At 40.6% G+C, this 27,720-nt stretch overlaps 1 long non-coding RNA gene across 1 annotated transcript; it reads left to right on the top strand.

Moving 5' to 3' along the window:
* LOC309846240 lies at positions 1-27,149 on the top strand. The gene is made up of 5 exons (XR_014301806.1): positions 1-66; positions 2,512-2,560; positions 3,437-3,548; positions 25,328-25,465; positions 26,469-27,149. It is a non-coding gene; the product is annotated as an uncharacterized lncRNA (long non-coding RNA).
* Positions 27,150-27,720: the final 571 nt, after the last annotated feature.

The following is a 27,720-nucleotide window of genomic DNA, read 5'->3' as shown; positions in this document are numbered from 1 at the left end:
CACACACACACACACACATAATCTTAGATCCTCCCCTTTGAAACAGCTGGTTCTCTCATAAATGAGGTAAGTAAATCTTCCACATTATATGTTTGTATAGAAATCACGTAAAAATTTGTACTTTGACAGGGTCAAACTTTAAATTTATAACCTTGGGCAAATGATTTAACCTACAAAGCCTCAATTTGCTCATTTATAAAACGAGGAATAATTTCGAAAACAGGCACATTCCTCATTGGGTTCTTGAGACATAAATGGGATAACAAATATGAGACAATATAGTTCTTCGCATGTAAAAATGGCTAAATAAATGTTAGGTATTATGCCTATTACTTAAGAAGGCTTTATCAACAGTATTTCTAGATGTCTAGGCATCTCAGTTCCTACTCTCGTGTAGTTCCATTCAGATCTGGAAGTTCCAAATGTATTCTGATCACAATGCCTGTATCTCCCGACTTTGGCTTCTCTCCATGTGCAGTCAGCACCTTTTCATCCTTTGTGCAGCCACGGGAGTAGTTTTCTGGCCTATATCTGGTTCCAAACTGTGCAAGAAAGTCTTCCAGGCTGAGAACAACTAAAAATCCGGTGCCCTGCTCTGTTCTCCCTCCGCCTTCTCTACTCCTTCCTGCCAGCAGAAGTCACTGACTCCCCGCTTCCTGCCTCGCACTATAAACGCTTCTTCCAGCTGCTGCCTGCATTCACTCAAGGTTTAACTATTTAATTGCTAAACGACCCTTTCTCCAGAGCAATGCACACTTAACAGTCTTACCCTCTACGTTAGGGAATTGTTCACAGAAGTTCCTTCCCCTTTCCCTTAAACCTCCTTGTGGATTCTACCATGACCATTTGTACCAGTCCTATATAAAAGTAAATTTTGTGGTTAATTCTGGGAATGATGCCAAAAATAATTTTCCTATAGCTCAGTTTATTGAGGATCTTTGATGTGTGTAACACTGTAATTTATCTATCCTGTAAGGGACTGGCAACAAGGAAAAGAGAGAGGAAGATTTTTGTTCTCTATTTTTCAAAGTTTATGCAAGCAGGTGAAGAAAACTCAATCTAGAGTACAACTTGACAGGGTCTTGGCCCAGAAGCAGAGTTCAGATTTGCAATAAAAGTAATACAGACAGTGTTGGGTTAGAGAATAAAATAGAGATGTCCAGGAAAGATCAGCAGACAATTCAAACAGAGCTGTAAAGAGTGGCCCTCCAGGGACCAAAGGGTAGCTCTCAGCTTTGTAGGGTCAAGAAACTCCATTTTTTGTTCAGATATTAGAATCTTATGAGAAAGTTTGCTCAGATATCTGCAAATTTTAGTGTAATATGTTTTCTCTTCGGTGATAATGGAGTGGAGAGAGGTAAGGAAAGCTTGAGTGTAGTTTGAAGCCAAATACAACCTGCCTTTGACTCACACAGCACCTGGTGTTAACACTTAGTTTCATCACAGAACTTATATTCTACTTACATTTTGAGTTGCATCTGAAAATAAACAAATTGTCCTCAATGCATTGTCAAATGGCAATGTCAAATTAATATTAGAATGTTAATATATTGATCGATATCTAGGTATTACATCAATTCCAGTTTATCAGCCTCAGTTCATAGCTATAAAACCCCTGGGGGCAGGTTCCTTAGCCTTCCTGTGCTTGGTTTCCTCATCTGCGAAATGGGCATAAAAATAGTAACTACTTGATGTGATTGTTTGAGGGTTAAATGAATCAATACCTGAGGAGCACTTAGAGTGGTGTCTGCTACATTATAAGTACTCGGTGTTAATGATGTTACTGTTGTATTAATTTTATTGTTATTATGTTTATTATTAGGTTATTTTACTGAAATCACTCATCGTGACTTCTGAATATTTATATAGAAGTTAGCATACTCCTATATGATCCTGGGTGGCTCTTCGGGGAAACTGCTTCTCCCTCTCCCTCTGCCTCTCCCTCTGCTTGTGCTCTCTCTGTGTCAAATACATAAATAAAATCTAAAATAAAAAAAAAGAAACATACTGTAAATATGAATGGGGGTGCTCAATATCAGGTTATCATACTAAGTAACAGCAATGGAGTCGCTGTTTAAATGCAGAAGCAAAGCTTGAAGGGGTAAGAACAATTCCATTATTTTAAGATATGACTATTCTGAAGTCCATTCTTTAGTAAGAACCAAGAAATATTTGGGGTGTCTGGGTGGTGCAGTTGGTTAAGCACCTGCCTTAGGCTCAGGTCATCCCCCAGGGTCCAAGGATTGAGCAGCATGTAGGGCTCCCTGCTCAGCAAGGAGTCTGCTTCTCTCTTTCCCTCTGCCTGTCCCCCTGTCAGGTGCATGCACATGCTCTCTCTCTCTCTCTCTTTCTCAAATAAATAAATAAAATTTTGAAGGAAAAAAAAAAAAAGAACCAAGAAATGCCCTAAACCAAATGTTAAACTCTATGTCTTTGTCTGCTAGGACTGTCTCAACAAAATACCACAGACTGGGAAGCTTCAACAACAGAAACTTTATTTTTTTTCCACAGTTCTGAAGCGTGGAAGTCGAAGATCAAGACGCTGGCAGCGCTGTTTCTGGTGAGACCGTTTGATGGCTTACAGATGGCCACCCCTTTGCCGCTTCCATGTAACCTTTTCCCAGAGCACACACACTCCTAGTCTCTTTACCTGACTCCAGCCCTATTGGATTAGGACCCCACCCTCACGACCTCATTTAGCCTTAACTACTTCCTTAAAAGTCCTATCTCCAAACATTGTCTCACTGGGTTAGAGCTTTAACATATGAATGGGAGGAGAGGGGTTTCACAATTCCCTCTGGCAACACTCTGCCTCCGTCCCTTACTTTGAAACTTTGAAGGTCTCCTCACTGGCTTCAGAGATGATCCAACCTAATGATGCCTGAGGCTTGCTTCCCACCCTGCTTCCCCATAAGCTCCTTCAATGTTTTAAACTAAATGCTTCAGGTTTTATTTGAGGCATATTCCTTTTTGTCTGTACTTGTGTAGCTCCCAGCATCTGAGTGCCAGTCTCCATCTTGGTCCACGTCATACCTACCTCTCACAACTCAGTCTAGATGCAGTTTCTGCCCGGAAGCCTGTCCCCATCCTCCCTGAAGGAAATTCTCTTTTCTCAGCTGAGCTCACAAAGCAGGGGTTCTCTCTTTCATAATTTTACATATTCTCCATTTTCTATCAGTCCATGGCTCAGTGCCTCTGAGTTCCGTGGAGGCCAGATAGTTCTGATTCATCTACCATCATCCTTTCCCAGTACAGAGCCTTATTCTACATAGATCTACCCCCAAAAAGTGTTGAATTAAAATGTTGGTTTCATGCCAATGACAACCAGGAAGGGGTTGACAGAGCATGAAGAATCAGGAAGGAAAACACCAAACTTGAGCTGTGGTTATCCATAAGAGAGTGGAATTTCAGATGTCTTCAAACATTTTTTTTAAAGAGGTAGGTGGGAAAGAACAGACTGATGTTGGGAAACATGGCTCTTACACCTAAAGTGCATTGTCTTGTGGCCAAAGTAGTGAAGAAGGAGGACTTTGGCGTCAACTGCACAGGTATGGACATTTTCAGAATTGTCCTTCCTAAGAAATAATTCATAAGGTTTACAGAATGACTTGATTACTTAAAATATGTGCATGTATAGCTGATGACAAATGCCTTATACCTACTTTATATGGTATTGAAAAAATATTAAGTATGTATTAATTCAATCCATTTAAAAATATATATATATGTATATAATTTTTTTAAACCACAAATTGAGCCTGCAACTTGCCATTTCTTATTTTTCTCTTCTGGTCTTCACCATCCAATTCTGGTCTTCTCCCAGAGTGCCAAGAGAAAAAAAAGAGTTGGTTTTTGTTTTTTTTTTTAAAGAATTTATTTATTTATTTATTTGAGAGAGAGTGTGTGTGTTTGTGCATATATAGGGATTGGAGGGGCAGAGGGAGAAGGGAAAGCCGACTCCCTGCTAAGCAGGGAGCCTGACACAGGGCTCCATCCCAGGAGCCTGGGATCATGACCTGAGCCCAAGTCAGACACAACCAACTGAGCCACCCAGGCTCCCTGAAAACAGAGATTGTTTTTGAAATTAAAAAGAATAAAGTCTTTTCAGTGATAAATGGGGATGATACGTTTTAGTAAAGTAAACAGTAATATGTTTGGGGAAGAAAAAAAAGTAAAATATATTTCAGAACATACCTTCAGGATTACCTACACAAAGCTGAATTACATACACACACGGAGATTTATGCTCATTAGACATAACAATGCATATGTATAGCACTTAAAACGATGGTTGGTTACTTTCACTCTGCTTTGAACACAGCACAGAAATGAGTCCAGAGAAGACATAAAGTGTGCTTTTCCAGAGTCCAGTCCTGCGATCAGACACAGTGAATGCTGTCCTCTGGGAGAGAAGCAAGCCATTTAAATTCAGAGGACAGATCCTCAACACTGGCAAGCTATTTTTAGCTCAAGCTGTAGCTTAATTTGGAATCCAACCAGTTGAGGTCTTGCCTTTTCCTTGGATTGATTTTTTTTTTTTTTTAATGGCAGGAGATATCTATACATATGGAAGAGAAGTTCTCCAAAAGTAGCATTTTAAATGTTCTTGAAGAATATGTATTCTAAAACTGGTTTTAAAAATGTTCACATTAGACCTTTGAAAGTTTTTGTTTATTCATATATTGTTGTTGTTTTTAAATTCATGGTGTATGTCCTTAGAGAAAAAGAAAAAGGCTCTTAATTGGTTTACTCTACCACAGTTCTGGGGGGTGTGCCAATCTGCCCAGCTACCTTGATAGAGGGGCAACACTGCCTTGATGCCAGGTGTCTGGCCTGGGAGGCCTGACCAAAATAAAGATGTGGGGGAGGAGTTTACTGGCTTCTAGGAGAATGTGCTGCTGGTGCTCAGAAGGATGTTGCTGGGCTTAACGGGCAGCCAGACTCTGTCAGCCATGATGACTTGGCCGCTGTAAGAATTCCTGCTCCTGACTGGCTGTCAGAGTAGCCCAAATTCTAATTCTAATTAATTAAAATTAGACTAAATTAAAAATTAATTTCCTCCATCATGCTAGGCACATTTCAAGGGCACAGCAGCCCCATATAGCCAGTGGGCTATCGGATTGAACAGTGTGGAGCCTTTCCATCATGACAGAAAATTCTATTGGACAGCACTGGTCCAATGACAGAGTAACATTAATCAGTTTGGGGAAAAATGCTGGATAGGGAATCAAAAGACCCAGAATTTGGCCCTATTCCAGCTTCTAACCAACAAATATGTATAATGCTTACTATGTACCGAGTATTTGAAGCTCTTTATAAATATTATTTAATCCCTATAATAACTCTGTTGGATGGTACAATCATCCCCATTTTCCAGATGAGGAGATTGAGGCACAGAGCCATTAAGTTAATGTAGACACTCCTGAGCCAGTAAGTGGTAGAGCCTGGATTGAACCCAGGCATTCTGCATTCAGAGTCTATGGGCTTAACCCCTGCTTAATGCTGCCTTTCTGAACGCCCATGGGATTTTGAGAAATTGCTTCACCTCCCTCATCAAATAAGGAAAGCAGCGTGGGTATCTTCTAAGGTTCTCCCCACTGGCAAATTGTCTGGGATCCACTCACGCAGTTGAGTACCTCCTCTGGTTGGGGAGTATATTAGGTGCTGGATGTGCATTGGCAGACAAAGTACACGTGGTCCCTGCCCTCCGAGGGAAAGAAGCAGACATGAATCCAACACATCATTATGTGGACAACTGCAATGGGGAGCAGGTGTGACAAAGGATTGGCTTTGGGGGCTGAGAGTGCTTACTGAGATGTGACCCAGTCAGAGGCCAGATCTGGCTCTGTTGAGCAGGTGGGATGTGAGCACTGCAGCCCACCCGCAGAGAAGGGAGTCTTACCTTGCTGGCCACTGCCACCCAATGAGGTTCAGCTCTGCCCACCATTCCCCCAGGGGGTGTGTTTACCTGGGTCTCTGTGGTTGGTGGACGGGAGTGAGAGGGTAAGAATGGAGGCTGTGGGCAAGCAGGACCACGAAGAAACAAAATTTGCCCTCCCTCAGGGCACTTCTCTCCAGGGTTTGCCCAGATTTGTGTCTCCTGGGCAACCAGTACATGTGCCTACGTCAGAGTTAAAAATGGAACACAGGCTAACATCTGTAATGGGGACCAAAAATAATTTGGGTTTCAGCCTATGCACAGCTCACACACAGGGGATAGTCAAGTTCATGCCTATGTCAGTAATGTCAGTGTGTGCAAACCGACTCAGCCACAGACAGGAAACTTCTGTTAGAGATTCGCTTCAGGGCTTCTGATTACCGGGTTTTGCTTCAGAAAGCATACTGATTCTAAACTCCTTAAGTGGACAATGTTGTTAAAGGAAAAAAGTGAAAAAGAAAGGAGCAAACAGGAACCCCCTTCTGAAGAGACTACTTCTCTACCTCTCACTTTTCTACTGTGGGGTACGCCCCGCCCCCCCGCCGACCACTTAGGCTTGGGCCTCAGTTTCCTTCTCTTTGGCCAATTAATTCTATTGCATGGCAGTAACCACCTCATCAGTAGCTGGTGCAAATGCAGATGGGAGGTCACAAAAGGTAGCCTGCTCTGGCCTTGAACCTGGATCCTAGGAATAAAGACTGCCTTCTGAGAGTTAATGACCCAGCAGGGGCAGTGGCTCAGGAGAGTGAGTGATCCTACAGAGGCAGCTTAGTACCTATGCTGTTTAGAGCACAAGAATCCTCTTCAAGTAATAGGTGCATGTCGCGTCACTTGTGCAGCGATGGATGCCTCAGAAGATCCCGCCTTGACGAGATCAGCCACTGGGATTGCCCAGCTACCTCTGTTCACTCTGGCTTTCTGCTCCCCAAACTACTTTTGCATAATTTGCTCTCCTAAGATCTGTCCACAGATAGAGAATGCAAATATAAATAGCCAGTTTATTTGATAGTTTTACTCCGCCTTCTAAAATAATAGTCATTCTGATTTTACAAATGAACCTCTTTTGGTTAAATCAAGTGCATTCCCCGGGACCTTTTCACCTAAGACATGCTAGGTAATTAAATGACTATATGATGAGTTTTGTACACACACACACACACACACACACACACACACGTATCTCAGGTCCTAGATCTGGAATCACTCATTTCTGCTAGGAGCCTTGGCTTCTTGAGTGGGAAATGGTATTTAAAGGCCACAATCTGTGCTGTCATTACATCTAGGCCTTTTCAGTGGTCAGAGCTGTAAAATACGTATTTCTGGAAATTAAAAAAATCACAGGCTCCTACTGATATTTCCAATTCAAATTTAACATTATAAGGGAGATATATATACTACTGTGGGAAATCTTGATTCCTGACAACATTAACATAGTTAACATTTGCTTTATCCTGAAATGTAAAAAACAGTTTCAAAATAATACTAATGTGACTGTTAACAATTAAACTATTCAATGCATGAAGTTCATGCTTTCTTTGCAGCTCTGTTTGTCCCTAGAATATATTCCGCTGAGCATATATAGTAAAAATACCGTGTTAATAACTTGAAATCATTATTTTCTCTGTGCAGTTCTAGCACCAAATTGATATGGAGCTAAAAATAATGAAACATGCATTTCATTTTTAAAAACTTACTGGGGATTGCTTTTTCAGTTATCTTTGGGATGTGTAAGATATTGATAAGATACAAACCCTAAGACTGTGTATCTTTGCAGTGTTTATTTTTACGATATTTCTTTTTACAATTATAAGCAGGTAGGTATCTATTTAAACCCAGTCCCCTCACATGATACTGAAGGACGGAGCCTCACATCACTCTGGTTCCTGCCACTCCATGGTAGGTCAGCAGTATCCACACGTGCCCCCATGGCAAGGTGTTTGCCATGGGTCTGTATGCGTGAGAGTACTGTGGTCATATCAGAAAATGTCTTTAAGCAATCTGATTTAAAAATGGGCAAAGGACTTGAATAGATGTTTTTTCCAAAGAAGACATACAAATGACCAACAGGCACATGAAAAGATGCTCACCATCAGTCATCATCAAGAAAATGCACATCAAATCCCCAGTGAGTTGTCACCTCACACCCGTCAGACTAGCTACTATCAAAAAGACAAGAAATAACAAGTATTGATGACGATGTGGAGAAAAGGCAACCCTCATGTACTACCCACGGGAAAGCAAAGTGGTGCAGCCACTATAGAAAACAGTATGGAGGTTTCCGAAAAAATGAAAAATAGAGCTATCATATAGTTCAGCGATTCACTTCTGGATATTTATTTGAAGAAAATTAAAACACTGATTTGAAGAAATATATGTACCCTTATGTTCATCGCAGCATTATTTACAATAGCCAAGATATGGAAGCAACTTAAGTGTCCATTGACGGGTAAACAGATTAAAACAGTGTATATATACACTGTGAAATACTGTTCAGCTATTAAAATGAATGAAATCTTGCCATTTGCAACAACATAAATGGGCCTAAAGGGCATTATGTGAAGTGAAAAAGTCAGACAGGGAAAGACAAATACCATGTGATTTCACTTATATCTGGAATCTAACAAAACAAGTGAATAGAAATAGACTCATAGATACAGGAAAGAAATTGTTGGTTACCAGAGTCGGGAGAAGATGGGGGTGAGGGGCAAAATAGGTGAAGGGGATTAATAGGTGAAAACTTTTAGTTATAAAATAAATAAGTCATGAGGATACATGAGGATATAACATACAGCATTGGGAATATATAGTCAACAATATTGTTATAACTTTGTGTGGTGACAGATGGTGACTAGACTCATCATGGGGATCCTCTCATAATGTATAAAAATATCAAATCACAATGATGTCCACCTGAAAAAAAAGAGAAAATGCCCATATTTCTCTTTTCCCTTAAGATACTGTCAGTAAAAATTCAATATGTATAAAGTCAAAGCATTGGCCCTTTCCTCAAACTAGCTCTGCCTCCACACTTCCCTGCATCTGTTCTCAGCTCCTAATCACCCAGTATCAAAACTGTGGTTAACCTGGACATCTCCATTCTGTTTAGTCATCATCATCTATCAATCACCAAGACATTTGATATCCACATTTTTTGAGCATCAACCCTATGCCCTGCATGTGATGGATCAGACATACTGGTGATTCCAAGGAGCTGACATTGTAGTGGGAAGACACAGAGTAACTAACTGATCCCAGTCTAGGAAATGCTATAATTAAAACAGGCAGGAAATGGTTTGGCAGGGCAAAGGGAGTACAGAAATCTCAAACTAAGGAAGACTTCACAGAGGAGGTGATGCCTGAGCTGAGTTTTGAGAGAAAGTGGAAATGGGATTTAATCATAAGAAAGGGATGAAGATGGGAGAAAGAACATTCCGGCAGAGAGAGCTCAGAGGTAAATTAGGATAAGACATGTTCCAAGAACCACAGATTTTTGTCAAAATGTGTAGAGTGTCATAGTTTGGTGGAAGAAGAAAGATAATTAGTGACCTGATGGTGAAGATTTTTGTCCGTTCACCATGTTGCAAATTTTGTTGTTTTTATCTGAACTCTCAGTTTAAATTGTATGGTTATATAATCAGAATTACATTTTTAAAAAAATCACCATGGACGCAGGACAGAGAATGAGAACAGAATGAAAGAGGGAAAGTCTGAGGGCAGGACTAACATAATAATTCAGGGCAGAAATGATAAGGGCCTAAACTAAGGGCAGTGGTGGAAAAGATGATGGGAAGTAAACTAACTGGGAGGCATGAAGGAGAACTGGTGAGACTTGAAGTGGATGGGGACTCTGGGACACTCTCAGACTTCTGGTTTGGCCACTTTCATGAATAGTGGCCCCACTGACTCAGAATACAACACAAGAGAAGCCACAGATTGGAGGATGGGGAAAAAATCATGAGGGTATCCACATCATTGGAATAACACTATGAAAAACATATTCATCTAACAAATATCTATTAAGCATCTACAACATGAAAGACACCATATTTTCTGGGGTGTGAGGAACAGATTGTAAGATAAGGACAAAGTTGTGCAGGTTTTTATTTAAAAGAGGGACAGGATGAGAGAGGGTGTCCTAAGGAGAAAGGAGACAGAAAAGAACAGAGGGATGAGTGGTACTAGGAATGAGAGTAGGAGCTTGCATTTGAGAAGCATAAAGGAAGTAACTGATCTCGAGGACCCAGACAGTGTGCTGACCTAAAATTGCTTCCATAGGAATAAATGCTGAAGCCCAGGAGAGTTTCAGAGGCTGGGCAGCTGGTTCCTCTCAATTCTGTTTTTATAAAGCTTCTTGCATCTTCCTTTTCCTTCTCATTGCTGTCATCAGAGCTCAGACACTTTCCTCCTATTGCTTTACTTTGTACATTTCTCCTCATTTTTGTTTGTATTTTTCATTTTGCTTGAAAGTATTTTCTATCACTCCAACTCATATTTGAGTGGCCAAAGCAAGCAATATGGTCAAGCCTGATGTCAGTAAGTGGTGGAGTATCACCCTCTTACATGGAGAGACAATAACTGGAAACAATAATAAAATCCAACTCAGCTCTAAATTCCAATGATACATGTATTTTGCTCATTCTTGATGTATCATCTTTATGAACTAGCTGGATTTGTAGGACATAATTTTAAATAGCTTCTTTTTTTTCACCATCTGAAAAAATATATGCTGGAATGACATCTCCTTCCCCAGCGATAGCGATTATCTGAAGGAGATCCGGAAGATTTTCTTAACACTTTGAGGTATTAGCACACAGTCTTTGTAATTTAAAAAGCTCAATTTGATCAAAATAAAAACTGTGATTCTGCATTGAGTGTAAAGCTCCTTCTCTCTTCCAGAACTCTATATTTTTAAGATTTTATTTATTTATTTGACAGAGAGAGAGACAGTGAGAGCAGGAACACAAGCAGGGGGAGTGAGAGAAGGAAACAGGCTTCCTGCGGAGGAGCAAGCCCGATGTGGGGCTCCATGTGGGGCTCAATCCCAGGACCCTGTGATCACGACCTGAGCCGAAGGCAGATGCTTAACCAATTGAGCCACCCAGGTACTCCTCTCTTGCACAACTCTTAATCAGACCCAGGTTTGGACACGTGTAATGAGAGGGTCTGCCTTTCTCTACTCGTTCTACCTCTCCCCCTACCCGTTTAGCTTGACTGGTGTCACAGTGGTATAGAATCTCTGTCCAACAGATGCAGAATTGCTGGCTATTTCTCCCAGGGGATGTTGTGTGGGTTGTTTGAAAACTCCTTGCTAGAGCCACCAGCTGCCCTGCTCTTTGATGTGGGCAAGCATCTTCCTGCCGAACCTGCACCTGCTCCCATAGTGCTTACTACTGGCTTTACATCCCAGGACTGTTCTTTCTCAGGAGGCCATCTTTTCAGGCAGACAGACCTCCGGAGTGAAGATGCTTTTTAAGACCACTCATGCTGGCTTTCTACTGCCAGGGAACTGCATGTCCGTTCTGGTTCATGGCAATACTCACATTTTTGCTCCACCAAATTCTGAAGGTGCTGGCTCTTCTCACTAATTCTGACCATGCCAGAGTGAGAGCCTATACTCACTGTCATCGGGGGCAGCTCTAGGTAGCCCTTGTCTGTAGACTTTTCGGGTGAAAGTCAGCATCTGGATCCTCCAAACACCTGAGGACACATGGCAAGCTCTCTGAGATGTTCTCCTACTGTTCCTTATCTCAGTAAAGGTGGGGAGGGGATGGAAAGTCTGCAAAGCACAGCACTCCAATAACTGTTTCCAAAAGTGATTCTCACCTCCAATGGTCCTCATCTCATCAATAGGCTGGAGGTGGGAGATGGACTTAGACTCACAAAGTGAATTTTACAACCTCCTAGCAGGTCTTAAACGTTAGGTCAGCACCTCCTTTGGCTTACTACTTGGGGCAATAGCCAAAGCTAAGACAAAATGATATCATATATATTCAGAAAGTATATTTTCCACCTGTCACATACTTTATGCCTAAACCGATTAGCATCAGGCCTGAGGGAGAGATGGCAGAAGATGATATATAAAACTCTATCCCTTTCTCATATCTAAGGTAGCTGCATAAGGGAATTTCACCTTTTTTTTTTTTAAAGTAGAGATTTGTGAAACCTCAGGGAAGACTAGAAAGTTCAGAATCATGATTAATACAAATGAAAGGGATTATAATACCAGAGGGAAGCTTATCTGTTCCCATTTATCCCTGGAAACTGTGATGAAATGGAGGAAAAAAGTACCCTTAGAAAGATCTGGGAATTCAGAACTCAGAACCATTCCTCACTTTAATTCAATGTAGCTTTATCTGTTATTAGTCTTAACATGCAAAAGAAAGCAATTTGAAGACCTAAAGTAATATTTCAAATCTTGGCTGCTAGCAAATTAAAAACAGATTGAACATGTTTGGCTTGTGATTCATCCCACAATTGAAAGCCATTGCCCTTTAATTTGATCTTTTGAATGCAACTATAGTAGGTTTGCATCCTTGTATTTGGATAATAAGCCAACCCCCCATGAATGCTGAAGGCTGTGTTTGGGGCTGCTTGCCGGCACTACATAACTCTGAGTGCTATGACATTATGCCTCCGACAGTGTTAATTATAAGGGTCTTAGAATAGAAACACAGAACAGAAAATCAAAGATGTTCTTACTTCACCGTTAGTAAACAAATGGCAGGCCACATATGGCAGAGGCTCTCTTTGTTGGAGGTAACACCACTGAGATATTGACCAGCTATTGAGCCCAGAATACTGTAATGAACTGTGTGGTCGACAATAGGATTTTTTCCTGACATTTTATTATAATAATTTTCAAACATACCAAAAAGTTGATAAAATTGTAACCTTTCACATATTTACCACCTAGATTCTATAATTAACATTTTATTATATTTACTTTATTAGACAGATTATCTAATGATCTCTTAATCTATCCACCAATCCATCTTTTTTTAAAAATGCACTTCAAAATCGTTGCTGACATCAGTCCACTTCACATCTAAATACTTCAGCATGCCTATTATTATTATTTTTTAAAGATTTTATTTATTTATTTGACAGACAGAGATCACAAGTCGACAGAGAGGCAGGCGGGGGCGGGGGGGGGGGGGGAGTAGGCTCGCCGCTGAGCAGAGAGCCTGATGCAGGGCTCGATCCCAGAACCCTGAGATGATGACCTGAGCCAAAGGCAGAGGCTTTAACCCACTGAGCCACCCAGGTGCCCCAGGTTCAGCATGCCTATTATTAACCAGAGTTCAAAATTTGTTCTCTTGTGTGTGTGTGTGGTAAAATTTACATGTGGCAAAATAGATCTGAAGTGTACCATTTGACAAGTTTTAACAAATCCATACACCTGGAACATGAGTTTTAATCTCCAGTTAAAATGGCTGTATTTTGGGACACCTGGGTGGCTCAGTTAGTTAAGCATCTGCCTTCAGATCAGATCATAATCCCAGGGTCCAGAGATCAAGTCCCATGTCTGGTTCCCTGATCAGTGGGGAGCGGAGCCTGCTTCTCTCCCTGCTTATGAGCTCTCTCTCACTGACAAATGAATAAATAAAATCATTTTTTAAAATATTTTTAAATTAATTTATCTATTTGACAGATGGAGATCACAAGAGAGCAGAGAGGCAGGCAGAAAGAGAGAGAGGGAAGCAGGCTCCCTGCTGAGTAGAGAGCCCGATGCGGGGCTCAATCCCAGGATCCCAGGATCATGACCTGAGCTGAAGGCAGAGGCCTTAACCCACTGAGCCACCCAGGTGCCCCAATAAATAAAACCTTTTAAAAAATTAAAATAAAATGGCTGTATTTTACTCTCAGGACTGTATATTTCATCTTATCAGAAGATTATTGAAGTTCAGGGTTTTTTCCAAAATCTTGAATATCAAAGACCCCCAGAAGGCTAAACTATAGACTACAACCACCCACTCAGTTACTTCTCTCCACTCATTAGACAAATATACCAGCCAATAGCAGGCTAGAAAACACAGTAAGAACAATGCCATTCCCGACAGCATCCAAAATGCATAAGTTTATAAGAGAAATGTGTGACATAAATAAAGGACACTGTAACTCTTGAAAGATAGAAGGCTTTAATAATACAAAAAATTTTCTTTATTCCTGAGTGGAGATATTAACCATTGTAACACTGTCAGTTCTCCCCAATTTAGTTGATGGGCTTTAGACCATTGAAAGTGAGATATCAGTGGGAATTTCTCTATATAACAAAATGAATATGAAATTTATGAATGAAAAGTTTAAAATAAATAAGTAAATTTTTTTAAGGTACAAACTTCCATTTATAAAGAAAGAAAGAGAAAGAAAAGAAAGAGAGAGAGAGAGGGAAAGAGGAAGGAAGGAAAGCAGGAAGGAAAAAAGGTAGGAGGGAACAAAGGAACTCAAGGGTGATGCCTATTTTTTTTTTTTTTACCTGAGTTATTTTTGGAAATGTGAAAGACCTCTCACTAAATACTCGGAGGGAGAAGGAGGGACTCAGAGGTTCGATTTTCAGCTTTTGATGCTGAATTTTAGATGCCCATTATATACCCAAGAGGAAACATGAAGCAGGTAATTGGATGTTTGGGTCTGGAGATCAGAGAAGGGAAGGAGCCCATGTTCAGGCTAGAGTTTTAAGTGTAAGATCAGATCACCTAGGGAGTAACTGTGAAGGAAGAGGAGAAGGGGTCTGAGTACCAAGAGCTTCAGTCAGAGACAAACACAGGTACTGTCCAGATGCCCCTTCTGTGAAGGACTTGCAGCCCCACTTTTGGGACAGTGGTCAGCAGGAAGCCTCAGTTGTTGTTAACTCCTTTAGCAGCTTCCTCGGCTGAGAAAGTCACCTCAGCCAAGGTCCCACACTTTCTCAGGCATCCTAAATCCATGAAAGTACAACCATTTACAAACGATTGTAGGACAACTCTAACAAGTAGTATTTGTTCTAGGTACCCCACTGGGTAGACCACAGCTTTGTCGAGTTTGCACTGAAGTTAACCTTTGTCTGCCCATTTCTGCTTTCTCTTCCTTTCTTTCATAGATTTTGAACCCTATGATACATCTACATACCAAATTCAGTGTCTGCTTCTAGAGAACTAAACCTAGAACAGAAAAACAAGGGGAGACCAGATAAGAGAGACCTTGGAGCAGGAGAATAACCAAGAAAAAAAGCGTGGGGAGGTTAAAAGCCAAGAAAAGTTCAAATGCTTATTCCATGAAGCCTACTGTATCCGAGATCTCTGGGTGTCCCTCAGTATCTGCTCTTCTTTCTCCATTTGATAATTCCCAGCTTTCAGATGAGCAGCTGGCTGTCTAAAATAGAGAGAAAATTTCACAATTTCCCTGAGAGCGAGGTGTCAAGGACACATGGCTGGTTCAGGGAAACTTCCTTATTAAACAAACAAATAAACAAACGAACAAAAAACAAACCAACTGGCAACACCTCTGCCTTTCCCTATCCCTCCCTCCCTGTTACTTGGAATAGGGGTATCTGAGATGGCTACAGCTCCATCCTGGACAGGGACAACAAGGGCAGGACAGCGATGCCAGGACAGAAGGTAACAGTCAATCCAGGATCCAGGGATGGTAGAACCTCTACCCAGCTCTGGAATGCTTCCATACAGACTTTTATAAAAGCAAAAAAATAATGATTTTTAAAAATTGTTTTGAGTCTGTGTCACTCTTCGGCTAATCTAATCCTAAGTAATATGTCTACCCCAATCCTTTTTTACCCCTTCATCCGCCAGGTTGGGCACTCCCTCTTTCTGGCACTGCTGCTCTTTTTTGTGCCCCTATCACAGCACTTTCTTTTCTTTTTTTCCCCCAAGATTTTATTTATTTATTTGAGAGACAGAGCACAAGCAGTGGGGAGAGGGACAGGGTACCCACTGAGCAGGGAGGATCAATGCAGGATTTGATCCCAGGATCCTGGGATCATGACCTGGGCTGAAGGCAGGTGCTTAACCAACTGAGCCACCCAGGCGCCCACAGAACTTTCCAGAATGCTACTGTTATGATTTAGGTGTGTTAGTAAATGATGTGGGTTTATTGAAATCTGTAAATGGATTTCAACCTATTGATTTGGTTCTTTATTCTCTTATGTATTATTGTGAATTTAATTTTCTTATCTTTTCAGTTAGATTGCATAGACTGTAAACAGAGGAATCTCTTCTTATCCATCTTTGTAAAATTTCCATTTGGTTCTTTTTTTCTTTTTTTTTTTTTTTTTGGCTCTTCTTTATATTTTCTATTTCTTTGCTGAGAATTTCCATCTTTCTTTTTGTTTCAAGAGTGTTTACCCTTACTTCTTAGAGCATTTTTATAGCAACTATTTTAAATATCCTATCATAAAATACTGATTATATGTCATTTTGGTATTGGCCCTTAATGACTATCTTTTCCCACCAGAGTTAAGACTGCTTCTTCCAGTGCTGACTAATTCTGTATTGTGTCCTGGACATTTTTAATATTACAGGGTCTGGGGTCTTACTGAAATCTTAGGGAGGGTGCTAGTATTTTTCTTTTAGCAGTAATTGACCTGGTTGTGTTCAGGCTACAAATTTTGACCACATTTCTGGGTGTGAGGCTACCTTCAGTTCAGACAAGGGAATATTGAAGGGGTGAAAATTGGAAAGTCGCTGCCAGTTCAGTGGTTCTTCAAGTTCTGAAATTCTTCTCTAATCCATCTTCTACTACTTGCTTTGTCAGAGTGCTAAAACAGCTACTGCTCTATCTAGATTCTGTAGTTATATTCAGTGGCTGAAACTAAGTGAATTGTGTTTATCTTACCCAGGACAGAACCTTAATAAGTCATTTAAAAAATGTATGCCCTCAATTTCTACAGAGCTTAACTAAAAGAAGTTATCATAAAAATGGTTCTGAGAATATTTCTGAGGGTCCAGTAAAGTCCTTAAGATGTATCTGACACTTTATAGGGTTTTAAATGCTCTGTGCCATAAATAAATAAATAAATAAATACTAAACTAATTAGTTAAGTGCTGTGTATAAAGTGGCCCGGAAATGTGGAAAAAACTTAAACCTTGGAATTAAGCAGTCCTCGATGTGAATCTACATCTTGTAGAATGGAAAATGGATTAATATGATGCTCACTGAGATGATTAATGCATATCATATATGTAAATTCCCCAGCATACATAAAATTTTAAAATGAACATTAATTCTACTTCCTTTTAGAATTGAGTATCAAAAAAAGATTGCCTGAAGAAATTTTGGTCCTATGGTAAGAATTATGTAACTTGGATCTTCCTTTATTCTTTGGCTCATCGCAGGCCCAGAGCTAAGTGTAATAAGCAATCAGTATGTTCATTTGTGGATTAGTATATTCATCTTTGTACAACAACACAGCATTTGTTTTCTTTTAAAAAAAAAAAAAGATTTTATTTATTTATTTGACAGAGAGACAGAGAGAGCAAGAACACAAGCAGGGGGAGTCGGAGAGGGAGAAGCAGGCTTCCAGCCGGTGCAGGGCTTGATCCCAGGATGCTGGGATCATGACCTGAGCCGAAGGCAGATGCCCAACGACTGAGCCACCCAGGTACCCCTATTTTCCATTTTTTAAATTTCAATATCCAAATTGTATGGTGTGATTTTTATGGTAAAATATTTTAAGCTTTTTGGATGTATATAGAACATAGCCATAAAAAACTTGTTCTTTGCCTTTTCGTTATTTTTTAAAAATTTTTAAAAAGATTTTATTTATTTATTTGACACAGAGAGAGAGATCACAATTAGGCAGAGAGGCAGGCAGAGAGTGGGAGAGGGAAGCAGGCTCCCCGCCGAGCAGAGAGCCCGATGCAGGACTCAATCCCAGGACCCTGAGATCATGACCTGAGCCGAAGGCAGCGGCCCAACCCACTGAGCCACCCAGGCACCCCAGTTCCTTGCCTTTTAATTAATTAATTAATTAATTAATTTTTAAAGTTTTTTTTTAAGATTTTATTTATTTATTTGACAGAGAGAGATCACAAGTAGGTAGAGAGGCAGGCAGAGAGAGTGAGAGGGAAGCAGGCTCCCCACTGAGCAGAGAGCTCCCTGAGGGACTCAATCCCAGGACCCCGAGATCACGACCCGAGCCAAAGGCAATGGCTTAACCCACTGAGCTACCCAGGTGCCCCTTTGCCTTGTAATTTAAATGGTATTACTAAAGGTTTTATATCCTTGGGATTCCTGGGTGACTCAGTCCATTAAGGGACTGCTTTCATCTCAGGTCATGATCCCAGGGTTCTGGGCTGGAGCTCTGTGTCAGGCTCCTTACTTAGCGGGCCATCTTCTTCTCCCTCTTTCTCTGCTCCTTCCCCTGCCAGTGCTTTCTTGCTCATCCACTTTGTCTCAAATAAATAAAAATCTAATAAAAATAAAAATAGATGTTTTATATCTCTTAATTGAAAGTTTTCAGTTGTTTCCTTATAAATCACTTTGAATTAAAATATAGTTATTTTAACGTTATGAACACTTCATCACAGAATAATCACATCTTTTATATTTTATAATTAGAGCTGTCATTTTAAATCTCAAAACCAGTATTGCTCCTCTATGTGACCCATTTTTAAAACATTTCATGTAAGATACTGGTAACACATGAAGAATATTTTTCTCAGCAAATATGATGTGAGATGCAGTTGTATTATCTCCTTTCCAATGTTATTAGCACATTCATCACAGTTAACAGTATGCTTTTGTTAAACACTGTAGGAACTGGTTTATCTTCATCTAAAGACATTCAGAATAAGCGCATGTTGCATTAAATGACTCTTGTTTTAAATGGGTTTGGTTAGATTTTGAAACAGTGAAGTGTCTCATGCTTCTAATGAAAGCGTTCTCTTTTTTTCTTTCAGATTTTCCTTAGAAGGAGCCATTTTTAAACAGAGTGTTTTCTGATTTCAGACCCAGGGTCTCCATCCTGATTGATGCCAATATGTTTTTAAAAGAGTAGTTGAATTATGTTGCGAGGCCAGATGTTTAGACAGTTTTGTCTGGCTTTTAATTTTCAGGCTCACCTTTCCCAAGGCAACACAACTTCCTCATGATTGATTGGGAGCTCTTTCTGAGGGCTTAGAGTTTCCCTAGTAATTCGGTTCATGGCAGGGCAGCAGAATGCTGAGGCACCCACTTTACCGAATTTGAGGCAAAACTTTGCTTTTTAAAATGAGGTCGCCATTTAAACAGAGCAAACAAAACAAAACAAAAACAGGCTCACAAATACGGAGAATAAACTGGTGGTTGTGAGAGGGAAAGGAGTTCGGGGGGGCTGGAAGGAAGAGATGAAGGGGGTTAAGAGGTGCAAAAGAAATAAATGAATGGATGGATGGATAGATGGACGGACAGACAAATGGACGGATGGGTGGGCTGGCCAGCTTCAACCTGTTCGGATCTCTTTTGGACTTAAATGTGCATGTAATTTGCCACATCAAGTAAAAAAGGAACAAAACCTTTCCTATGTAATAGAGAATTCTTGAAATTCAGTTAGAATCCTAGGACAGCTTATTGACTTATTGCAGGAGATGTCAGGAATCTACTTCTTTTCTTTCATATTTTCTTACCCTTTGGCTGAAAAATATAAATACTCTTCAACTTTAGGCAAAGATTAATGACTGTAGCTGGGAATTGGAAAAGCTAGATTAACAGCTCTTCAAATCAGGGCGCCTGAGTGGCTCAGTGGGTTAAGCCTCTGCCTTCCGCTTGGGTCATGATCTCAGGGTCCTGGGATTGAGCCCCACATCAGGCTCTCTGCTCGGTGGGGAGTTTGGTTCTCCCTCTCTCTCTGCCTGCCTCTCTGCCTACTTGTGATCTCTCTCTGTGTCAAATAAATAAATAAAATCTTTAAAAAAATAAAAAATAAAATCTCCTCAAATTAATATCACAATTTTAAGATGGAGAACAATGCAAAATAAACAGGGAAAGTTCACAAAATAGGGAATTTATTAAGTAGATATGTGGGGTTTTTTAAAGATTTTATTTATTTGACAGAGAGATAGCGAGAGAGGGAACACAAGCAGGGGGAGTGGGAGACGGAGAGGGAGACTTTTTGCTGAGCCGGGAGCTTGATGTGGGGGCTTGATCCCAGGACTCTGAGATCACAACATGAGCCGAAGGCAGACACTTAATGACTAAGCCACCCAGGGGCCCCAATATGTGATTATTTTAAATTATTCAACAGAAGAATGGTTGAAGAATATTCACGGTTAGTAGAAAGAAGAGGGTTACAGAGGACACCTGGGTGGCTCAGTTGGTGAAGCATCTGCTTTCGGCTCAGGTCATCATCTTGGGGTCCTGGGATCGAGTCCTGATCAGGTTCCCTGCTCCACGGTCGGGGGGATGGTCTGCTTCTCCCCCTCCTCTGTCCCTCTCCTCCACTCATGCTCTCTCTCTCTCAAATAAATAAATAAAATCTCAAAAGGAAAAAAGAAGAAGAAGAAGAAGAAGAAGAAGAAGAAGAAGAAGAAGAAGAAGAAGAAGAAGAAGAAGAAGAAGAAAAAGAGGGGGTTACAGAACCCACATCCCAAACCAGCCTCACTCTGACCTGGTGGGCCCTGCGTTCACACTGGGTTTGCAGTTCCTAGACCTGAAATACTGCCTTCCAGAAGAGCCTTCTCACCAGCGATTCCTTTTCTTCCCTTATTTGCTTCAAGTTTCAGCTTTAACATTACTTCTTGACCTCTGGGACTAGGTTGGACATTGTTTGCTCTAGGCACTACTAGTTGGCCGCTAAAACAATAGTGGGAGGTAGGCAGGTTAGGTAGTTATTAACCTCATCTAGAGACGAGACGGAGGAGGACACTGAGGCCCAGAGCAATTCGATGATTTACCCGAGATCACACAACTCCTAGAGTGAGTGATACAACTTGATGAAACATCTTCTGAGGCTACTACAGCAAGTCTTTGAAATTAGCCAAATGGTTCTTCTCATTAACAATACTTCCCAAAGAAGGACCTTGAAACTTCTAAAAAGAAACAAGTCTAAGGGGAGTCTTGTAAAAAATATTTTATTTATTTATCAGAGAGACAGAGATGACGAGCAGGGGGTGGACGGGGAGGAGAGGGGTAGAGGGAGAAGCAGACTCCCTGCCGAGCAGGGAGCCCAGTGGGGCCTCAATCCCAGGACCCTAAGATCATGACTTGAGCTGAAGGCAGATGGTTAACTGACTGACCCACCCAGGTGCCCCTAAGGGGATTATTGTAGTGTGAATCACCAGTTTATATTTGGGTTAGGAGCAAAATAATGGTATCATAACTGTATAACTGAAATACTAGTTTCCCAAATTGTTGGGATAAGAGGAAGGGATTTAAGAGTAAGTGAGTAAGTGAATGAATGAGTAACTATAGTTAATTCATTAACATTGAACTCTTGGCCAACAGCACTCTAATCATATCTGAATGAAACTTACCTAATACACACGTAAGACACACCATAGCCTTCTCACGCTAGGAACACCTCAGCGTGATGCTTGAGGGCCATTTTAAACAGAGAAAGCACCAACAAAAAAGTACAAAATTGAAAAACAAAACAAAACATGGCACTAAATAGACCACAAAAGGGACACTTAGGTACGATGTGAGAGCTGAAGCAGTGAGTGTCACTTTGCTTGACCTCAGCTGGGAATGGGCACGTCAGACCACTCACATTTGTTGCTGCTCTGTGCATGTCCTCGAATGACCATGAAGGCGGGGTGAGTATTGATTCTGGAAATCCAAATAAATTTTAATGAGCAGGGCAATTTGCAGATATGGAGCCTACAAATAACGAGGATTGACTTTTTATCTAGCAGAAAGCAAATGATTCCTATCCAGTGGAACAGAACCCTGTAGGTTATGATGTATGGTCCTGCCAGAGTCAATTTTATACTTAAGACAGAAATCAATTAGATTACCTATATAAATCTAGTTTCTCAACTGCCCTTCGAACCGGTTTTAATATCCTACTGGTTCCCTCACTAGTTAACAAGTTAAATAGGGGAGCCTGGGTGGCTCAGTCAGTTAGGCGACTGACTCTTGGTTGCGGTTCAGGTCATGATCTCATTGGTCTTTGAGTAGCAGCCCCACATGCAGCTCTGTGTTCAGTGCGAGTCGCTGCTTGATTCTCTCCCTCCAGCCACCCCCCTCACTCACCCATGCACTTTCTCTAAAATAAATAAATAAATCTAAAAAAAACCCAAGTTAAATAAAATTTTTGATATCGGTTAATTTTTTAATTTATTTGAGGTTTTTTTTCTTACAATTTGAAAATTGTACTCTCTCCATTTCCAAAAACTAAAACACTGAGAAAATATACCCATAACTACTAAATGAGGAGATGAATTACAAGAGTTCTAAGGTCCTTGCTTTCAGGTCTGAATTCTGCAATTTTAAGAGACTGAAAGGCTTCCGAAAGGAACAGGTAAGGGATAAGTTATTACTATTTATAATTTTCTCAATCCCGACTTTTTACTTCCTATTTCTATTTTACATTTTCATTTTATATATCTTTTGTTGTCAGCCAGACAATTCTGGAATTAGAAGGGAAAACATATTCTTCTTTTTTGTGGAAGGAAGCAGAATGTACACAGGAAAATAGCAAATAAAGGAAAATGTTAGATTTTCATTTGGAGAGAAAGAGAATGAGCCATTACTTTCCTGCAGGCAGAACTATGTCTATGACTTCTCCTATATGGGGACATCGTGGTTTTATTATCATGAACCGGGGGTGACCTTGAAAGATAACTGGTTAATGGGTGGTAACAGTCCGTGAAGCCTCAGCTTTTCATTTCAGGTCAGGTCATGATCTCAGGATCGTGAGACCCAGCCTGTATCAGGCTCTTCATTCAGCATGGAACATGGAGACTGCTTATGGTTCTCTCTCTCCCTCTGCTCCTCCCTCCCACCCCAACTCACACTCTCTCTCTTGCTGAAAAAAAAGTAAAAAAATAGGTAACTGGCTCACTAGCTGATTATCACTAGAAAAAGAGCTTCAGAACAACACCTTCTTATACTTGACATGATAAAAAATAGAAACCAAAAAGGCTCACCATTTTTTAGGGTGAAGAAGGTAGGATGCCTTATATCTCAGGACTAACTTCACACACTGAGGCCAGAAAAATCAAATCCCAGATTATACTTTTTTTTTTTTTAAAGATTTTATTTATTTACTTGACAGAGAGAGATCACAAGTAGGCAGAGAGGCAGGCAGAGAGAGGGGGAAGCAGGCTCCCCACTGAACAGAGGGCCTGATGCGGGGCTCGATCCCAGAACCCCAGGATCATAACCTGAGCAGAAGGCAGAGGCTTTAACTCACTGAGCCCCCCAGGCTCCCCTATACTTTTTTTTTTTTTTTTTAAGATTTTATTTGTCAGAAAGAGCACAAGCAAGGGGAATGGCAGGCAGAGGGAGAAGCAGGTTCCCCATTGAGCAAGGAGCCTGATGCCAGAGTTACCCCAGGATTTTGGGATCATGATGGGAGCCCAGGCATATGCTTAACGACTGAGCCAGCCAGGTGCCCCTAAGATATTATTGACTGATTAATTTGTCAGAGAGAGAGAGAGAGAGAGATTGATTGAGAGAGAGATGTTTAACTGACTGAGTCACTCAGGCATCTCGAAACTTGACCTTTTAAAGAAGCAACTAATGAAAGTAAGTTCGTTTTATCCTATGTTGAACAAATTAGGTTGTGATTGAAACTATGCATGAAGTCTTAGAACGAAACGAGTCTTGGCTTTGTTTTGGAGCAGCTGATGGAAGAAAATATACTCAATACTTGCAAGCATGATTAAAAAGATGATTCATCCAGGGGCGCCTGGGTGGCTCAGTGGGTTAAAGCCTCTGCCTTTGGTTTAGGTCATGATCCCAGGGTGTTTGGATCAAGGCGCGCATTGGGCGCGCTGCTCAGCAGGGAGTCTGCTTCCTCCTCTCTCTGCCTACTTCTCTGCCTACTTGTGATCTCTGTCAAATAAATAAATAAAATCTTGAAAAAAGAAAGATGGTTCATCATTTTATGAATTAAAGCATTCTTTTAAAAAAGCCTACTGTGCTGCTTCTCCCTCTGCCTCTGCCTGAGGGTCTGCCTACTTGTGGTCTATCTCTATCACTGTTAAATAAATAAAATCTTTAAAAATAATAATAATAAAAATGCCTACTGTGTTATGATTCTCATCTCATTTCTTTAATTAGCAAGTTTAATCTTCTTTTTTTTTTTAAAGATTTATTTATTTATTTATTTGACAGACAGAGGTCACAAGTAGGCAGAGAGGCAGGCAGAGAGAGAGGAGGAAGCAGGCTCTCTGCTGAGCAGAGAGCCCGATGCGGGGCTCGATCCCAGGACCCCGGGATCATGACCTGAGCCGAAGGCAGAGGATTTAACCCACTGAGCCACCCAGGCGCCCCACAAGTTTAATCTTCTTAAACTTTGTCAGATCCTCATTATCAAGAACACTAGCTATCTGAAAAATTAGAGGGAACAAGGTAATAATCTTTATTTCTCAGGACTAGTTTTACAAAAAACAGACCTCATGTAATTCTGCCATCTTTTACCAGGACTTTTACAACTTCAGTTTTCAGTTTGCATTGTGTTCCCATTATTTTAGCAGAAGCTTCCCATATCTAAAAATCAGGTAGAGATGACTGACCAAGTTGTAAATGCCATGGGTAAGGAAAGGCCATAGTGTTAACCATGTGGGAGTTTGCGCAGTCATTTCATTAGTGAATATTTTCATAAAATAGTAAGTTGTGCTTCTTTACAGTGTATCTTATCTGTGTGGACAATAAACACAAGCCCTACTGTAGCTGATGACAGTATCTAGTTGTGGGTGGGGATGCACAGCCTATGAGATAAGAGCTAAGCAGAAGACAGATTGTTTCCCAGGCTCCTCCTAGAGGAAGCGGAGACCTTGGTAATGACTTGCTGATAATGGAGAGAAGGAAAAATAAAGACAATGAGAGTGAAAGAGAAACAGCCTATGAGAAGGTGCCCAGAGCTAAGGCCCTGAAAATTGTTATTGCTGTTATGACAGGAAAACAGAATATCTGAGCTCAGCTCCAGGCGTATTCAATACCTTGAAGCCACTCGTTTCCACTGGGGACACTTAGGGTTCTTTTTTGAAATGAAGGGTTGGGCTGCATGATCCTTAGGATTTCTAATGGTTCTAAATTCTATGATTCTATGACCTGGAAATATGCAATATTTCTAAGGGATGCTCTAGCACATCAGAACATTTGAGAATTGTAATAATCCTGATATTTTCTATGTCAGAAGAGATAGTAGCTGAGGGTTTTTTTTTTCCTAGTATGTATTCATACATTTGGCACTTAACTGTTTCTTCTACCCTTTTTTTTTTTTTAAGATTTTATTTATTTTCTTGACAGAGAGAATGAGAGAGCACGCAAATAGTGGGGAGAAAGAGGGAGAAGAAGACTCCCCACCGAGCAGGGAGCCTGACGCCAGGCTCAGTCCCAGGACCCCAGGATCATGAAGACAGACACCCAACCATCTGAGCCACCCAGGTGCCCCTGTTTCTTCTACCCTTTTTTCTTTTAAGATTTTATTTATTTATTTGAGATTTTATTTATTTATTTGAGAAAGAGAGAGAAAGAGGCGAGAGAGGAGAAGGTCAGAGGGAGAAGCAGACTCCCCATAGAGCTAGGAGCCCAATGTGGGACTTGAACCTGGGACTCCGGGATCATGACCTGAGCCGAAGGCAGTTGCTTAACCAACTGAGCCATCCAGGCGGCCCAGTTTCTTCTACTTTTAATTGAACTAATTAGTTAGCCCACAGGTTGCCTTTATGCGGATTAGAAAATGCTCCTCCAGTAGCCCGGAAAAAGTAACAGGAATTTTTTTTTTTTTTTTCAACATGGGCACGCCTTCCATTGGCTGTCAAAGACAAATTATACCTCTCCTAGGCTCTTCACCTGAAAAGTGTGGCCCTACGGTCAATAATCTCATTTTATTTTCTCCCAAATACCTTTTCAAGATCTACGTGCAGTGAACATAAAACAATTAAGAGGTCTGAATAGGTTTGGGAGACAAACACAAGTGTTAGACAGGAAATCGGGTGAGTTGGGTACTTGGATACGTGTGTTGAGAGAAGAGAGTTCCAACCATTTAAAAACAAGTGGACACCAGGGATCGTGGAGAATCATTTGCTTGAGTCTAAAATTGAAGTGTATCTTCGTATCCTGTAAATTGACAGTGTTATTGTATATATGCAACTTTATTATCGTTTTAAAGATTTCTTGATTCCTAGAAACATACAAATTACCAGGAATGAATCATGAAGAAACAGAAATTCTGTGCAGATTGATGACTAGTAAGCAGGTTGAATCAATCATCCAAAACCTCCTAACAAACAAAAGTCCAGGACCAGGTGGCTTCACTGTTGAATTTTACCAAACATTTAAAGAAGAATACAGTCTTTCTCAAACTCTTAAAAAACAACAACAACAAAAAAAAAACAGTTTCCTGAATTATGTAAGTATGTGAATTAAATGTTTATAATTTCTACAGCAGAAACAAGAGCTAACACTTCTTGAGTGCCTACTATGGACCAAGCAGATAAACTGAAGAACAGAAAGTCGCCCAGGGCCCACAGCTCATCAGGGACACAGCCACGATGTAAATCCCAGCAGTGTAACCCCAAGCGTCTCCTTTGTACGGTGCTGATTTTACCATCTGCAATTTGGCAAGAGAAACAGTCAGATTTGGTCTTTTTGTTTCATTTTAATATCATAATCAAGCAGATGTCATCAAAGAGTTATTTTTTTTTCAGTCCTCAATGTGCTGAGGTGCACATTAAAAATTAGAGAAGTTTATGTCAATCAAGAGGCTCTTTTCTGCCCTCTCTCTCCTCCCCCTTCCGCGAGCTAAGAGGAGCAGAGGAATTTCCAGAACCTGGTCATTCTGTACAAAGGCGGACACCCAGCACAAATGTGCTCGTGAACTGAAACTGCAACTAAGTGGTTACATTTACAAATCCATAGGAGAGAAGAAAGGATACAGTATAGCAGTCTGAGATTTCTTTTCAAGCCTGGGACTCAAAGGTCAACCATGGGTAATTAGGGAAAAATTATTACCCTGTTTTCAAAACAGAGAAACCAAAGGGACTGGATTTGCCTTTACAACTTAAAACACAGCTGCTCAGCATGACTCTCATTCTGGTAGAATAAAGAAATTAAATCCAACAAATAATTTTGTGTTTAAAAGTTGCTTGGAGAAGAACTTGGGTTGGTTAAGGGCACAACAGAGCTCTCTGTATTATCTTTGTAATTTCCTGTAAGTCTATAATTTTTCCCAAATAAAATTTTTCTAAGTTCCTTCAGTATGGGTAACGAATTTTTAACCTTGGAAAGAATTACTGTTACATTCTTTTTTTTTTTTTTTAAAGATTTTATTTATTTATCAGAGAGATAGAGGGCGAGAGAGCGAGCACAGGCAGACAGAATGGCAGGCAGAGGCAGAGGGAGAAGCAGGCTCCTTGCTCAGCAGGGAGCCTGATGTGGGACTCGATCCCAGGACGCTGGGATCATGACCTGAGCCGAAGGCAGCTGCTTAACCAACTGAGCCACCCAGGCGTCCCTACTGTTACATTCTTGAATTGAGCAAAAGAATAGGGAAAGTCAGACCTTTGTCATTTTCAATGACTATATTTGTGTCTGTCCATGGAGGGTCCCCTCTTCCAAATTGGAGGCAGCAAGTAGAAAAAATTGATAGAATGTTTGATCAAAAAACATGCTCCTTCCTTTCCAACTCAATACTTGAA

Source organism: Mustela nivalis (genome assembly GCF_964662115.1).
Source record: "Mustela nivalis genome assembly, chromosome: 1".
Taxonomy (NCBI): domain Eukaryota; kingdom Metazoa; phylum Chordata; class Mammalia; order Carnivora; family Mustelidae; genus Mustela; species Mustela nivalis.
Note: the sequence above shows the minus strand (reverse complement) of the source record. Positions and strands in the feature narration are given on the sequence as shown.